This window comes from Sciurus carolinensis, chromosome 9 (genome assembly GCF_902686445.1).
Source record: "Sciurus carolinensis chromosome 9, mSciCar1.2, whole genome shotgun sequence".
In the NCBI taxonomy this organism is placed as follows: Eukaryota; Metazoa; Chordata; class Mammalia; order Rodentia; family Sciuridae; genus Sciurus; species Sciurus carolinensis.
This window is the reverse complement of record NC_062221.1, coordinates 115125667-115144257: the sequence shown is the minus strand read 5'-3', so window position 1 is coordinate 115144257 and position 18591 is coordinate 115125667. Positions and strand designations below refer to the sequence as shown.

The 18591-nt window shown below is 33.1% G+C and overlaps 1 long non-coding RNA gene across 1 annotated transcript in view; it reads right to left on the bottom strand.

Annotated features, from left to right (window-relative positions):
* LOC124992650 (uncharacterized) overlaps positions 1-18591 on the bottom strand; it is a 461214-nt gene that overhangs the window by 3123 nt on the left and 439500 nt on the right. The window contains exon 7 of the long non-coding RNA XR_007110161.1: positions 2042-2135. This is a non-coding gene — a long non-coding RNA (uncharacterized LOC124992650). The remainder of the gene's footprint in view (positions 1-2041; positions 2136-18591) is intronic.

The following is an 18591-nucleotide window of genomic DNA, read 5'->3' as shown; positions in this document are numbered from 1 at the left end:
CAAAAATAAAAGAATATCTTAGATGAAATTCAAATTTAAAACAAGAATTTTGATACATACTGTACATTGATAAAATTTTACACAACAAAAAAATAACCATTGCCTCATTATCATGTTTCTCCTGAATGAATTTACTTTTACTATTAAAATTTGTTTTAGAAAGTTTTTTGATTCTGCTTTCATTTGGACACTAGCCATTTTATTATCTTTGGGGTAATCTTTAATCTTAGAAAAACCATTCAAGGAAGATAAATTTGCTAACCAATCTCCATAAAACAGCATTTTATTTCTATGAAATATCTTTCTCAAGCAAGAATTTCATTGACCTTTTGGGCTTAAACATAACTAAATTCCTCAGAAAGAGTGAAATGCCATAGAACAACTGTCAATATTTCATTTCCACTCTTTGGAAAATCAGTAGAATTCACCTTTATTATAGAGACATCTCTTGGTAGAGTTTTCCATTTACTAATTTGTATTTGTTTACAATTTGGTTTAACAGTATAATCTCCCTGTGAAATATATTCAAGAGAAAGATAGTTATTTGAATATCTGTATAAGTGTTATGCTTTCTTTGCCTATAGAAGCTTAACATAAGAAACCTCCTGAGAGTTCAGGTGCAACACCCTAATTTTTAATCCACCTGCTCTGGCTCACATCCAATGGTCCTGTGATTACATTATGGGTGCAAAGTGATAAGCTGTTTCTTTAAGTCTGGTTCAGAATGCCATATGGCAGCTGCCATTGGATCTCAAGGTTAATGGGGGCCTTTCTCTAAGAAAATTGACTTGAAGAATGCATCTGTATATAATCTCTTAGGCTTTCTTGAGCCTGATTTTAATTTTTACCCTTACTGTTCCCAGCTTCATATTTTATAGAAATTTTATGCAAATGTATAAAACTATATAAAAATAAAATTACTCTCTATTTAAATGAATAGTTTATATATGTATATAACAACACAATTGGACAAAAAAAGCTATTCAATTGGGTTCATGATTATGTGTTCCTTGAATTCTTTTTATGGCATCCTTTAACCATTAGATAATTAATAATTGATTGCATAGTTAACATTTTACTTTATTTATATATATTCTCATCCCCACAAGAATTTAATACACCCAAAATGAAAGGTATAAATGGAAATTTTTTAAAATTAGAAACAAGGTAAAGAGAAAAATGTAAGTCTGTCACCCACAATGGTTAACATAAGTATTAGGACCAGAATATGGTATTAAAGTCAAGAAGAAAAAGTGCTACAAGAAGGAAGGAACAGTAAACTTAGTCAAAGACTAATGATGATAGAGAAATTTTACTTGGATTTAGCATCCTGGAGGTTGAAAGTGACCTTGGTAAGAGCAGCAAAAATACTATCATGGAATATTTGGAGATGAAGTCAGATTGGTGAAGGCTGAAGAGCAAATTGGAATTAAGAGAGACAGTAAATGTAGATAATTCTTCTGATAAGGGTTAGAGAAAGATAGGGATAGGGTTGAAAGATAGTTTGGGGTATCTAGAATTTTTTAAAATAATTTGGTACATATTAGAGTGTGTTCACATAAATGCCAATATAGAAAATGGATTTTTTAGTGACCTGTCATAAAAATCATGCTTTCAAAAAATTATTGAAGAAAACAAAAATATCATTTGATTCTACTGATAAGGAATTTGATCTGCAGTATCACAAAAAGGTAAATTATTTCATTGCAGTTAACTTGAAGATACCCAATAGAATATTTTGGACATTCTAGTGCAGATAAAAGTGCCAAGCAGGGTTTATCTTGACCAGCCCCATACACAGAGAAAGCCTCCTAAAAGAAAGTATCATTTGACTTTGTGTTAGTCCAGTTTTTCTCACTGTGAACAAAATACCTGATAAGGGGGACTGGGGTTGTGGCTCAGTGGCAGAGTGTTTGCCTAGCATGTGTGAGGCACTGGGTTTGATCCTCAGCACCACGTAGAAACAAATAAATAAAACAAAAGTATAAATATAAAACCTGACAAGAGCCACTTAGAGAAGGAAAAGTTTATTTTAACTCACAGTTTCAGAGGTTCAGTCCATGGTCAGATGACTCCATTGCTCTTGGTCCAAGATAAAGCAGAACTTCATGGTAGAAGAACATGGTGGTGAAAATCTACTTCATTCATGGTGGCCAGGAGGCAGAGGGAGAGTGGGAGGAACCAGGGAGAGAAAATATAATTCTGCAACCATACTCCCAATGACCCAACTCCTCCAGCTATGCCCCATCTGCCTTCAGTTACCACAAGGTTACTCCATTCAAATTATTAATTCATCAAATGGATTAATTCACTGATGAGGTCACAGCTCTCATAATCTGATCATTTCATCTCTGAACTTTCCAGCATTAACACAGGAGTTTTAGGAGACATATCCAAACCATAACAGAATTTTCCCCATAATGAATATAGTGGGAATCTATGCTCTGATTGGTGGCATTTCTATTTGACAGAAGTTATCAATCTAGTGGCTTTCTAACTGCAAATATTCCACTTTAAATCCAACTTGCATTTTCTTATGGTCCATTTCCCAATAAAATGCTATCCACCCTGCAACACCTCATCCCAGCAGTTTGCCTGGAGGACCATGTATAAAGAACCAAAATTTCTGTGCTTCGGAGATGGAACTCAAATGAAAATATCCGCGGTCTAGCCTGTGGGTTTTATTTTATTTTTTTCTCTAACACTTTCCTTTCACACTTTATGCTTAAAATATACTAAACAGCTGTGGAATGCCCTTGCCTTTATGCAGTCAGCAAAGTCAGACTCAAGATTACTTACAAATCCAAATAAGTTTTAGTCCTGAATCAGTTTCTTCTATTCCTTAGTATAATTGCCTACTCCACCCGTGTTAGTCAGCTTTCTGTCACTATAACAGATGCCCCCAAATAGTCAATTTCCACAAAGAAAAGATTGATTTGGGCCCATAGTTTTAGAGATTTCAGTCCATTCTTGGCCCCATTGCTTTTGACCTATGGCAAAAAACTGTGTTATGGTAGGAGTGCATAACAGCGAAACCACTCTATCACATGACTGAATAACAAAAGAGAAAAGGAAAGAGACTAGGGTCCTGCATTCCCATTCAAAGGCATGCTTACAATGACCTAAGCACCTTCCACTCAGCCTCACTACTTAGTTTCAATCTCCTTCCAATAGTGTCAAGCTGGGAAACCAAGCTTTTAATATGTGAACCTTTGGAAGACATTTCAGATGAAAACTATAAGCACTACCAAAGATTTGTATTCTATTCATACTCATAATTTATATCACAGAAATGTGAGGAAAGGGAGAAAAAAGGGAGAAAAAAACCTTATAGAAACTATCTCTCATTTCCAGACTGGAATCTCCTCCTTGTATGTCTGTGTTTCCTGAACTCATATCACAGTATTAAAAATATTAGTAGAAGAAATTAAAAAAAAAAAAAAACTAATGAAGCACCATGTGAGGAACTTCTAAGATTTTATAAGGTGATCATTTTCTTATTATTTAGGGCATTCAATATCTGCCTGTTGAATCTATTAAATAAGTTTACCTACCCAATTATCTCCTCCCTACATTCTCATCAATTTTTTTATCATTTATTTTTGCTTTAAAACAAAAATTTTTATTCATTTGGTTATTTTGATTTACTTACTTTCTTTAATGTTTTTATTTTCTTGGAAGTGTGCACTATGAAGAGTGATACACATCTGCGTTTTAATGGCTATCATTTAATACATTTTAAACATTACCTTAACTATTAATTACCACATTCCTTTGTGAGGAAATAGCCATAACTATGCAAAATGCTCTGATACCATTTTTGAATGACAAACTTAATCAGGATCATCTGGTGATCCCATCTCAGGGCCAGAGTTAAAATGCTGTTAAAATACTTGAAAACTAGTTAAACAGTACTTGGAACTAAAGGACTGACTTAGAAAACAGAGAACATTCCATAAATATTTGAGAAATTATTGCCTTCACAAATCCAGAAGAAAGGTGAGGTAATGGGATTATTTGGGAAGAATAACTAAATGAAACTTAATATGGTAAGAACATAAGAAAGAACGATGTTACAAATCTGATATAAATAAGTCACTAAACCAGGAAAAAAAAGGTTAATGAAGTTTTCTTTAGTCACTTAAAGCAATTTTAAATAAAGATGGACACCTGGTGACAGGCACATACCAAAATGGAGATACTGATGACAGAGCAGCTGTGAATCAGTGGGAGCTCAGGGCGTGGTGTTCCCTGATAATGGGAACATTTCCCAGGGTGGGCATCAGATTTGATTCCTGCTCATAGGAAAAATTAGATGGGCTTTGAATGGTAGAAGGAAACCTTAAGGAAACAGTCACAGTGATGAAATTGAATTCCCTTCCCTTAGGGAAGGGAATAGAAATGTCAGCAAGATTTAGAAAATTAACTTTAGGAAGCTAATTGTGTCAAGTTAGAAAACTAGCACAATGAATTCTTGGGTTGCTCTTAGAAAGTGGAGTTAAAGAAAGTTGACTATCAGAAAGAACAAAGTACTGCTCACTGAAAACCAAATCATAGCAGGATAGTTGAAAGTCAAGAAGGAAAACAAGAAGCCAGAATGACTAAACTCAGAACTTCTGATGAGGTTGAAAGGCAAATGAGAAGGTAATACATAGTTAAGTTTAGGAAGAACATTACAAAAAGGACTATTAGAACAAATTAAATGCCCAGTAACCAGCAATAAAATATTTAAAGCGAATTCTGTTTTCAGATGAGTGTAAAGACATAATTAAGACAGTACATAAATTTTCTTCATTTCTCCATCCCACAGATACTTATTGAGAGCCTACACTGTGTAAAGCATCATATTAGAACTGGACCTTCATACAACAAACATCTCTCCCTTGTGATCTTACATTCTTAAAGTACAAATATATCATAAGTTCACTAAAATGCCTTCCAACACATCTACTGATGTTTTTGTACTCAGATCAATTCTCTACACTTTTTACATGTATATTTTTGGTAATTATGATTCATGTAAATTCAAAATGATACACTTTTGGACAAAATCCTTTGTGAAAACTAGTCACTCAGGAAAAACTAATGCATTTTAGAATAATATGCAATAGAAGGTTGAAATGCAAACACTTCTTACTGCTTTTATCATTATTTACTTAACTAGATCATTGAGACATAATGGACACTACTTTACCTTCAAAATATCTGCTCCTGCTCCTTTCTTCCCAAGAGTATGCTAATTTTTTCAAGTAATCGCTACCCTACAACAAATACACACACAGCTAAATATTCTGGTGAGGTAAATCCATTCTTTCTCTAGGAAGAGACAAATAATTCAAGAATAATTCCATTCCTCACTGCCAGTGACTCGCTGAGGAATGGACATGCCTCCCAATTTTCTTTTATGAGGTAAGTTTTAGTAGAGGCTCCAATTTGTTTGTTGTTTGTTGTTGTTGTTCTAATTAGTTACACATGACAGTGGAATGAACTTTCCAATTTGTTTTTGAATATTTAAGTGAAACTATTGATGATGATATATTTGTCATCATCCAAAAGGGGAAATAAATACACAAAAAGGAAAATAAAACCCTACTTTTAATCTTATCCCTGAAAATATGGCGAGCCTGTTGTTAAAAGCCTTATTCTAAGAATTTTTGATGATTCTTTCTTTTCACCTATCACATAGTTGCATTTTAAAAATCATAACTAGTATGAGAAGGTCATGATGGTCAGTGGAACCATTTTCTAGGTGATTTAAAATTGATTGATGTTCTATTTAACAGGCCCTTCTTAACTGATTTTACTCATACTTCACAAATATTTCCTAGAACACATATGACTCAGACCTGGGTCAGATCTTAAGTTTCAGACTTTTACCATCAACTGTTTCTCTGAGAGTCAAATGTATGTCTTGCTCATGCACCAAAACCTAAAATATCTCCAACTGAGTCTATTACCTTCCTTCCCACAGTCTAGCATGTTACCTTGGTTCCTACCATGGTTTATATAGCACCTTCATCCTCTAGGTTAACCAGTCAGAAACTATCACCATCCTCTAGATTAATCAATCAGAAACCACTGCCTCAGCATCCTCTTTCATTTATGCCTGGAACAGATTGGCTGTTGAACAGATGATCTATGGTTCCTAAATCTAAATTATTTTTCCAATTAATCCACTCATTTCCCTTTCTGTAGCTTTTTTGTTGTTGTTCAGGAATGTATACACTTCCCTGGATTTTACAATAGTTATCTAATTGACTTCTCTACCTTTTCTCTCTTCCTCATGCTACAATCAAGTTATTTTCTTATTAGGAATGATGAGTGTTGGTAGATACCAGAAACTCGGCAGAACATCAAGGACATTCATGATATGACATTTTTATACATTTTCCAGTATTGACCCTTGTGATAGTCTCCCTTATGCCACTGTTCTATAATTAGTCCAGGACATTCAACATTTCCAGAACATTCCTTTTCTCTTTTCCTTTTTCATAATGTTCTCTGGGATGCCCTTTCCTTAGTTGTCTACTGTTGAAATACTATACATTACTGTAAAACCAGCCCAAATTTTATCTCACTTAGACATTTTTCTGATTTCCAAGAAGAGCCATTCTTCTCTTTGGCATGATTATCAGGATTGTTTTGGGTTCAGTAAGACTTATCTGTCTTCTGTGGCACTGAAAGTAAATACATATTGAACATGAATCATCAATGTATGATTATTCAGTGACCATTCCAGCTCATTCTTAGAAATAACTATCTGATGTTCATAAGCATGAAAATTATGCTTGATCCACATGTGACACTACAGTAGTAATTTTATTTTTATTTATTTATTTATTTTTGGTACTGGGGAATAAACCCAGGGCCACTCAACCACTAAGCCACATCCCCAGCCCTTTTTATATATTATTTAGAGACAGTGTCTTACTAAGTTGCTTAGGACCTCACTAAATTGCTAAGGCTGGCTTTGAACACGAGATCCTCCTGCCTCAGCCTCCCGAGCCCTGGGATTCCAGGCACATACCACTGTGCCCATTTTACAGTAGTAATTTTAATCCTACTTTGTCGTTGCTTTGTGTTAAGAACAAGAAGGCAGGCAAGACAAAACGAACCAAGGAGTGGAAAACACCAGGAAAGGACAATTTCAAAGATCAAGGGTAATTTACTCTTATGATTACAACAGATGGAACAGAACCCAAATCAGATTCTCCCATTCAGCTTCACAGTTCAACTGTACTATTAGAAGATATTTCCACAAAGTGGGCACCTTATAGTCCACTGTCATTGCACAGGCCTAGTGATAAGAGTTTGATAGCCTTATTTATCTCTTTCTCTTCCTAAAGTCAAGATCCCCAGTTCAATCCTTGGAACTTCTGAATACTTGGCATGGTTTAAATGAAGATATAGAAAGGCCTGATACAGGATAATTAAACTAAGTGTTTATTGATATCATCTGTTATCTGCAATTGCATATGACTTATATTGTTACTTGTTAGTATATATATCATGATCCCCTCCTGTCTTTCAATAAGCATGAAACAATTTTGAACAGAACAATGTTAGCTATTATTTGCAGAATCCTTGGCACCTAAGACGGGACTTGTTCCATGGTGAATCCCACAAGTAAATATCAGTGAATCACAATATCCTAGTTCAAGAGTGATTCAGAAGAAATAATTTTTATAATTTCTAAATACTACTTGCATATTACTAACCCAAACACACATTTTCCTCTTAGTGTCTCCCTGATAGTTAGATGTGTCTATATGTCAACATTGTGGTCAATGTAAACTCTCATCATTTGGGGGACAATGTTTGCACTGGGGAGAAGACCCCTCCTGTGTTAGTCAGCTTTGTATCACTGTGTCAAAAACACCTGATAAGAATAATTTTGAGGAAGAGAGATTTATCTTAGTTTATTGCTTCAGAGGGTTAGTCCATGATTAGCAGGCTTCTAGGAAGAGTCATCATGGCAGAAGGTCTTGGTGGAGGAAAGCTGTTTAGCTCATGTAAGCCAGGAAGCAGAGACAGAGAGAAAGGGTACTGAGACATTTGTTCTCCCCATGGTTACACCCACCAGTGACCTATTTCCTCCAGCTTACAGTAACCACCTAGTAGTCCATTCAAACTATTAATTTTCAAGTGGATTACCACATTGATAAAGTTACATCCTTCATGATCTGAACCTTGCAGCATTGCCTCACACATGGGCTTCTGAGGGACATTCCAGACCTAAATCAAAACGCCCTCCATGATCACTTTTCCCTCCTCCTGCTGGCTCGAAGCAGACAAAGGCTGAAATTCTTAGCCCTTGGAGGTTTGTGGGTAGAATTCAGGGAGTTCACGAACTTGGATGTGAACAAATTACATTTTTATTTTAACTGCCTCTGAAATTTAGCATTTCTTTCACATGAGGGCAGTTAACAAACCTCAGTACTTCTGTGGCAGATACCTCAAAATAACTGTTTGCTCTTATGGCTCATTTCAAAATTATGTTGATTACAATTATGCTGCTAGATCTAGTTATTGAATGCTAATATAAAAGCATATATTACCACATCATAAGTTCATTTTATATACATCTTGATAAATTCATGTCAGTATAATTGTTTTCCTTTCTAACCCTAAATATTTTATTTTATGTATTTGAAAACATTGTACTTACAAAGGTCTTTAGGCTTTATCAGAGCAAAATATGTGCTGATAGCACAAAAGCAGTAAAATGAAAATCCCACACATGAATTGTGAGTCCAAGACGAAAGGAGCATAGGCTCCCCCTATTACCAAAGCATGAGAGCTGTCAGTTGAAAAGTAGACCTTTCCTTAAGCTATTAAGGGTATGAAAAGTAAATTTCTATTGATTTTGATTCATTATATACTGGTTAACACAGATCATTCTACCAAAACTCACATTATACTACAATACTTTCTTTAGTTTTCAATCTCTATGCAGTAAAACAGAATAAAGAAGAAAGCATTGGAAAATACCCAAAATGCTCCAAAGAATTACATGGAATAAATGTAGAAAAAGCAAAATATTCACATAAGTATTCTAACTGTTCAAAAGCTAGCTGACTCTGGCCTGATTTATTACAATTCCATTTGTATAATAAGATTCCTTATAATTAATGACAGTTTCCATATTATTAGGCTTCTGAGAACTTCAGTCATTAATTCTCATTTAGAGTTAGAATGATAGATTTTGTTTCTGTTACAAGAGGATAAGAATGGTTCTCTCTACTTCAGTTGTCATTTAAACAGCTCTACCATTTGATGACATGCATCCAAATTGCAGTTTTAGCACTTTTTGCTGATATTAAACATGCAAATATATTGTCAAATTTGTATACCCTTTCATAGCCTTTGTTTATGCACAGCTAAACCAGATGAAGCATTTTTAGTTTTCATTTTCTTTTAAACATTTTAAGTTGGCCACAGTTCCAAAAAAAAAAAAAACAGATGTGATTCATTTTGAACAAGACTTAAACATTTAAATTTCACATGATTTTAGAGGCCACTAAAGTCCTGGAAGAAGCATTTCATAACACAATCCATTCTGGGCAAGTGACCAGTTGAGGTGATAAGGGCAAGAGAAATATCTGTGAGCACTTAGAGTGAACTATGCTTGGCCAGACTGAAAACTAAATTCACAGTAATTCACATTGTTATGTAATTGCTTTTTTTGGTTTAAAACAGAAAAAAACACAATTTGCAATTTAGTCTCTCTTTCTCCAGCCTCCTCTTTAAGGGTCATCCTATGTTTTTCAACAAAGTCCAAAAATCAGTCACATCTCAGCATTTATTTATTTTTTTCTTTTTGACTTTGTGTATTGTTCTCTCATCACCCAACTGCTAAGCCCACTTTATTATACAAGATTCAGATTTTTAAAATTTAAAGTTTATAAAGCTTTTCAAGCTGAATCCTGAACAATTTTAATATGCCAATATAAACAGTGTTTATTGTGTGCAGGTATGTGAAATTAAAACTAAACAGATGTGTGTGTAGCTTTGTGTGTATGTACATTTTTAAGTGAACAATTTTATAACTGAACTATTTGTTCTTTTTTTAAAAAAATCATCATATTATAAAGTTCTCCAAATTTACATTCAGGGAAAATGTGACTTTAAGTCTCTAATCTATTAAGTCACTGTCATCTTTCTTCAAAATTAATAGTTACATAGGTTAGGTTTTTGATCAGGAATTGTTAAAAATTTCACTGCCTTGAGACAAATTTGGTGTATTAATTAGAAAGTTTGTACAAAAGAAATTACCTAGAGCAATTTTTTTTTTTACTAAAGTAAGTAATTCAATACTAAAGTCATGTATAGGAGCAACTTTTTGGAGACATTTAATCTACCAATTTAATAGCATTTATAAATCCTTTAGTATACTTATTAGTGCAAGGATGTGATAATTGTCCGTATTATGGAGAACCATTTCTTCAGGGTAAAAATTCATATTCTCCAGTCAAATTCATCTTAAAAAGTAGATTTTGTCGTTGGGTGAATGCTTTTCTGAGTTCCCGATGAAGAACAATGCACCTGTGGGATAAGGTTAAACAGCAGCAGCCACAAGTCACACCATGACTGGTAAACTATTTGACCTCAGTGGTGCTGGGTTCGGGAATCCATGGACTGTATTAGAGCAAAGCTTCGATGAAATAGTTCTCACTGTCACTTTTGGTGTGTCATTAAAGCATAGATAAAGAGCTAATGCACCAATTAAGTGAGAAATGAAACATAGTAGGGCTATTTCTGCGATTAAAATATCATATAATTAACATGAGGAAAAATGAGAACTGAAACACTGAAGGATCTCTTTATTTTTAGAGCTAAAAGAAAACTGTTAACTTCTCATTTGGAATTATTTGGCTGTCACGGTTCTTGCTATATATTTAGAAAACCTTCTTTGTAAGGAATCTGGTTAGTCCACAGATTCACATGAATGCAGAGCACATTCTTAGCAAGAATGAAAAGTTTTTCACTATAATCTGAAAATTTCTGAAGTAAGATTTGTCCCCACCCACCCACCCACACTTCCCCCTAATTCACTGTCAGAAACAATGGCAAATACTGCATTTAGAGTTCATTACTCCAGTAAGGCACCAAATGGGATGGATTTAAATGTGAATGAAGGGAACGAACAATTTAAAGCATTATTTATAAGTTCAATCTCGTATGTTAAAAGTATTGGTTCTAACATATTTAAGAATTTATATAAATAGACATATATAAATGAAATTGAATTTGAAAATGACTGGGAAATGATCCTGGTAGTTGGGATAACATGTTAAAGTCTTTAACAGATGGATTGCCCAGTTTTTAACTTCTTCTATTTTTTTTATTGCTTTTTTTATTTGTTCTAATTGATTACATATGACAGTAGAGTGCATTTTGACACACTGTACACAAATGGAGCATAACTTCTCATTCCTCTGACTGAACATAGTGCTGAGTCACACCAGTAGTATAATCATACATGTATATAGGGTAATAATGTCTGTCTCATTCTACAGTCCTTCCCATCCACCCTACACTTTCCCTCCTCTCTGCATAATCCAAACTTTGTTCATTCTTCCCTACTGCCCCACCCCAACTTGGAACAGTATCCACTGATCAGAGAAAACATGTGGACTTTGGTTTTTTGGAATTGGCTTATTTCACTCAGCATGATATTCTCTAGTTCCAGCCATTTACCAAATGCCATAATTTCATTCTTCAAGACTAAGTAATATTTCATTGGGTATACGTACCACATTTCTTTATCTATTCATCTTTAACTTCTCTTATATCTTGTCATTACAACTTATTGGAAAAAATATTTTCCATTTAAATATTGACACTTTAAATATTGTTACATCTAACATTAACTTTGCATGGTCTATACTAGTTTTATAAACATTTGCTTATCATTTTCCCTTTTTTTCCAATATTTTTATTGCATTTGTTTCCCTCATTTCTTTTCTTTCATCTGGTGATTTGAAAATTATATACATATTATTTCTCTTCTTTCTGTTCCTCTTCTGTGTACAAACATTTGTCACAAGTACAGTTTTAAATCATTATCTAAAATTTAGCATTGTTAATAATCTCTTCCCAAATAAGGCAAAATTTTATCATGTTTTCACTTGCTTCCTTATTCCACTTTACACACATTAACATCCATGTTGAAATCATCTTACTTCTTAGTTCCAGTTGAATTAGTATTATGCATGTACATGTAACTGGTATTAAATATAAGTTGTTCTTGTTTCTTTGTTTACCAATTTCCTTCTATTCCAAGTCATCTTCCTTTAAATTTTTTAAATACTTATTTCATCTTGTTTCATTTTGCTTTAGGAAGGTTTTTAGAGAGGTCTCTCTGCTCACCAACTCCCTTTATTTTTTATGTTTTCATTCTAAACTTTTAATGTCTATAGATCATACTTTTATCTAATAGCAAATGTTCTATGACTTTAAAACAAATTTTTAAAACTAAACAGTAATATCAAAAAGCATTTGTATGCCTTTAAATCAACCAGATCTATTCAAATGCATTTCAGAATTTTCATACTCATTGGGAGATCCTTCCAAAACCCAAGTTAAGTGTGTGTATTAGAAACAAGAAAACTGGGTTTAAACAGAAAATTTCCTTAAAGTGCTTAGTCTAGTGACTGGTTCTATAATGTTAAAAAAGGCACTAGCATTACAAATCTAAACTTCTTTATTTGAAAAATATGTAATTTCAAACTTGATTGCTCTAATATTCTTTATAAATCTAAAATAGAATGCAGTATATTTGGGGAGAGTGCTACATTGTATTAAATATTACTTTATATGGATCTCTAAGACTGGGCCTGCTCTGGTTCAATAATGTTTTCATGATTTTATAGGACACAATATAAAAAAATAACAAAAAATAAGGATGATATTGTGACAATATATTTACACAATATGGATTTATGATAAGTAGTCAAAAAGATTCTATGTATCTCAAACAACTTTTTATTGTTTGTATGTGTGTGTATTAGAATCTGTTGAGCAGTACATTATATGTCTGTCCTTATATATGCCTTATATATATTAAATATCAGACTCTAACTAAAACCAGACTAAAAATAAATCTTAATTGTTTGATAAAGTAAAAGCAGGAAATAATTGTACTGCAAATATTTCATTATGAAGCTAATTTTGCATTTTTTCCTGGAAAGTAGCTAAAGTCATTGTATTTAATTAAAAAAAAAAACCAGAAACTTTATTTAGCAGATTCCTTGCTGATCTGTAGATAATACTGAAGTGAAACCACTCATCATCAGGATTAGTTCTAACAGCATCTGCAGAAATCAAAGAAGATGACGCGACAACTCTTTTAAAAACATCCATCAGTGTCATCTTTTCCTTTTGTTATGTCTTTCCTTTTCAAATGTTTCCTTCAAGTAAATTATCTTTGTTCCATGAAATCCATGCAGTTGTTACTGCACTCTCAACTGACATTAAAATATGTCTGTCACATAGATTGGGCTACCAAGCAAACAACAACCCTTCATTGTTAGCCCTTCTGAGAACGGGTAATGCAGGGACCACAATACCTCTCAGTTCATCTCAATTACAGAGGACATCACACTGTTTCAAAATCAAAATGACATCCACCTTGTTCTTCATCTATTCTGGTTCCCTACTGCAAACATTTCCATTCTTAGTTTTTACAATTAATTCTTTAAGTATTATAACACCATGTTACAGTTTAATGGATAGTTGTTTCAGTTAGCTTTTTTGTTGCTGTAACCAAAGGACCTGACAGAAATAACACAAGAGGAGGGAAAATTTATTTGGGGCTCATGGTTTCAGTGGTCTCAGTCTATAATTGGCTGACTTCGTGGCAATGGGCTGGAGGTGAGACAGATCATGATGGCAAAAGGGAACAGGAAAGCAGCTCTCTTAAGACATGGCAATCAGGAAGCAGAGAAAGCTCTGCTCACCAGGGAGAAAATATTAACCACAAAGGCAAGCCTCCAGTAATCCATCTCCTCCGTCACACCTACCTACCTTCACTTACCACCTAGTCAATCCCTATCAGTGAAATAATCCAGTAATTAGGTTATAACTTTCAAATCTAGTCATTTAACCTCTGAACCTCCTTGCATTGTCTCAAACCTGAGCTTTGGGGAATACCACTTAACCAAACCATACCCATAGTCACTTTTAAAGTAATGTTTACAAATCTAATACCTGAACACTTTCAACATGTGGAATCCTGAAGGTTAACTTCTACTGTTATATATTCTATAGGTTGAAATAAAGTAAAATAAAAGACACTGAGTCTTAAATATAATAGATAAATATCAGACATATGTTTGGTTTTACTTATAATTTACAATAAAAATAGGAACATATCAATGAAAGGTAAAAATGTCAGCATAACATTTTTGTCACAGTATACATTGATCTGCCTGAATCAGAATAAAAAGAAATGAATATATTTTTGTAAGGATAGACTTTAAAAAAATGCATTTATATTATAATTTATATTATAGAAGTATTATGTGGGATGGGCATCTCTGGAGCAGAGAGACCATGGGAAGTTGTGTAAACCAAGTGTAAGAGAGTATCACCAAACCAAGTCATAAGATCTAACCACCAATATGTGTTGCCTGCTATAACTTAGAACAACTGGGGAAAATGGTGCAGTTTGGACTACTCATTCTCCCAATACTATTTGAAGCAATGCATACTAGAAAATAATTTCAAACTGAAATCTTAATCATATAGTCATATTCTGTCTCATTTAAATTAAATAATCAATTGCCAAATACACTTAGTTACTTAACTTGAGTCTTTAGGAGCTAGTAAATTCAGAGGAAATATTTAAGTTCTTCAACCTAAATTTTCCCTTTGTGTCTATACAGAGTTAATAATACAAATCCTTCTCTTAAACCAGAGCATAATTTTCTTTACAGTCTGTAATAGTAAATCCCCAAATAGCAGGTACAGAATCAACTCTGCTTTGTTGACAGACTTAATGGAATATGCTCAATATTAGATTAAAAAATTAAAAGTATAATTCCCTTCACCTTGCAGGGATGTTTTAAATTTAATTACATGAACCAAAGAATAAAAAACAATCAGCCTCTTCATACATTAGCAATTTTTTTACCAATGTCCTTCATTCATTAGGAATCATGTCACATATTTTTAAGTGTTTAGAAAATTTTCTTTTCATCAGTTTAATATGAGACAATGTAAAAATTATGTTTTTCTCCTTTTCACAAAATTTAGTTTAGCACACATTTATTTTTTTTTATTATTTTATTGTAAACAAATGGGATACGTTGTTTCTCTGTTTGTACATGGCGTAAAGGCATACCATTTGTGTAATCATAAATTTACATAGAGTAATGCTGTTTGATTCATTTTGTTACTTTTTTCCCTTCCCCCCACCCCTCCCACCCCTATTTTCCCTCTATACAGTCCTTCCTTCCTCCATTCTTGCCCCCCTCCCTAACCCTAACTCTAACCCTAACACTAACCCCTCCCACCCTCATTATGTGTCATCATCCACTTATTAGCGATATCATTCGTCCTTTGTTTTTTTGAGATTGGCTTATCTCACTTAGCATGATATTCTCCAATTTCATCCATTTGCCTGCAAATGCCATAATTTTATCATTCTTTATGGCTGAGTAATATTCCATTGTATATATATATACCACAGTTTCTTTATCCATTCATCAATTGAAGGACATCTAGGTTGGTTCCACAATCTGGCTATTGTGTTAGTACACATTTAAATAAAAATATCAAGTCAATTTATTTTGTGCTAGACTATTGTATAAGACAGAGCAGAGTAGAAGTGAAGGAAAGTATCTCCTCCTTTTGTGATGTCACACAGCTGGGGTTCTAGACTATGTGATGCTTTGTTTCCCCATAGGACCAGGACTCTCACTTCATTTGGGATGTGCTTTTGTTTCAAGATAGAGGATAACATCTTTTGTCTTTTAGTGTTATATATTTTTAATATTTAAAAATTTCATAGAAGTAATTAATGTATACTCTTTTAAAACATATTAAAATGTGTTTAACAAAATCCAGCAATCTCATGTCTTTCCTACCCTTCATTTCTAGTGTTGGTCATAAAGGTGACTGCCTTCAACAATAGATTTGGTGAAGAAATTTGATGAATTCATTTTGAGATCTATTTGATTTGTCTAAATTGAAATGTCCAACAAATAGTTGGAGGTATGTCTGAAGTTTAGGAGAGAAATCTTGAATATACATACCACTTTGGGATTCTCAAAATGTAGGTGATATTTAAAGCTATGAAAATAATATCTATCTCAGAGATTGCGCATTTACTATGTGAGTATGAGAGCCTTTTGCAAAAGTATGACATAAATGTAGCATATTTTTAGAGAATAAGTAGGTTTAATTGTGGTAATAAGATGCTTGATAATAAACCTTGGAAGCTTATTAGACTGCTTGAAAGCAAGGAGCCTGAAGCAGCAAGAACACGTGAACCAAACTGGGTGAAAATCATGGCTCAAAAAGGGGCACCAGGAGCATAATAGAGGGGAAGACCCTGATTCAAATCTTAGGCTTCTTAAGACCAGTTCAGAACTTGAAAAGAGGAATTTTAGGGTAAAGTTTCTTGCAGAGTTTTGCTGAATGCTCCATAGAATTTTATGTGGAGATGGACATGTCCAAAAGAGTGTTCTTTCAAAGGAAATTAAATAAAATTGTCTTTGTTGCTTTCATCATAAACACCATTTACTATTATCCTGTGGTTTCCCAGAATCTTCTTTAATTCTGTATTCACTTCGAATCTTGTCCTTTCCTCTGTGTATTATTCCTTATTGTCATCAAAGCTTTCCTGAAGTTGCATTACTATCCATGAAAGATTAAATACTACAAAAATTAGCTCTAAACCAAAAATGTTATAAAATTACACAAAATATATTAAGCAATTTAACTCATACATATGACAATAGGCAGTATTAAACTATGATTTCAGAGATTAGGAAAACAATTAGGTAAATCATAAAATATTTTTAATTTATATTCATGTGGCAGTTTGCAGATCACAGTGCACCAAACGGGAAATAAAAAGTGTTTAGTAATCCAGCTGTTGAAGAGACAAAGATAGAAATCGGTGAAAACTGTGGCTAAATTTTATGGGGCAGAATATTCAAAAGGAGGGAGTTTTGTATAAATGGGCAGACACAGATACAGACACACATACACACACAAACAAGTTCTGCAGGTCTACAATCACTAGAAAATGGAATGCATGCAGTTTACGAAGTCAAGAAAAAAATCAACTACAAAGAGATGATTTGATAATTCTCTAAAACTCCAATAGGTTTAGGAAGAACTTGTGTTCCTAGCAGCTGGAGTGATTAAACCTTGTTATACACTCCTCACTGGGTAGAATTTGCAAAATGGTTATGACTAAAAAATAGTCCTTAAGAATATATACTGAATTTAATTTAACTGATACCACAAAATACAATGTCAGTGGACATTAAGGTATACACACAGAAATTATATAAAATAAAGCACAGAAAAAGAAAATAAAATCAAAATTTGGTTTCTCGGGGACCTGTGAGGCAATCAAGTTGTCCCATATAACTGAAATTGAAGTCCTGGGGGTGGAGGGTAGATAGTTGAAGAAACCATGATAAAAATATTTCAAAAATTTAAAAATATCTCATTTAAAGGAAGAAAGTAAGCTGCATACAAACAAAACACCTCAACACATTATAAACAGATTACTGAAAACCAGTGATTGCTTTAATCCCCAGCACCATCAAAAAAAAAAAAAAAAAAAGTCGAAAATCACATCATATTAAAAATTTTAAAAAGGAAGCAGTTTTTGCTTTCATTGGGAGCTAAGAAGTAAATTTAGCAAACTTTTATAAGGTCATTATACAAAAGTTAACTATATCTGTGTATACTAAAAATTAATAACAAGAAATTAAAATTTAGCAATATCATTAAGTATGGGATCAAAATATCAAGTGCTTAGGAATGTATTTCATGAACTATGAGCAAGACACCTACAAAATATACACAAGTCATTCACTTAAAACTACAAAATATTGCTAAAAGAAATTAAAAATGAAAAACAAGAATATATCTTATTTGTTCATCAGAAGAATTAATATTTTTAAGATGTCCATTTTTTCCAAATTGAAGCACAAGCTCACTCCAGTAAATTCTATAGTAATTGATATAATGATTCTAAAATTTAAATGGAAATACAAGTGAACTATAATATTGAAACCACAAAAGAAGACCCAAGGAGGATATACATATCTAATTTTGTGGTATACAGTAATTAGTTTCATTGATTGCATTGAAAATATTGTTGTGAATATAAGCATAATTTATGAAACACAATAGATAATATATAAAGAGACACACCAACATATAGTCAAATATTTTTAACAGTGAAAATAGGTAATATTTTCAATAAGGAGTTCATGAGCAAGTAGATATCTATATGCAAAATAGTATACATATATGCATACACTGAAGAAAAGTTACCTTTACCTCACATGTAAATGAAAGAGAAAAGTTCTAAAACTTCTACAAGAAAACAAAGAAAAAAAT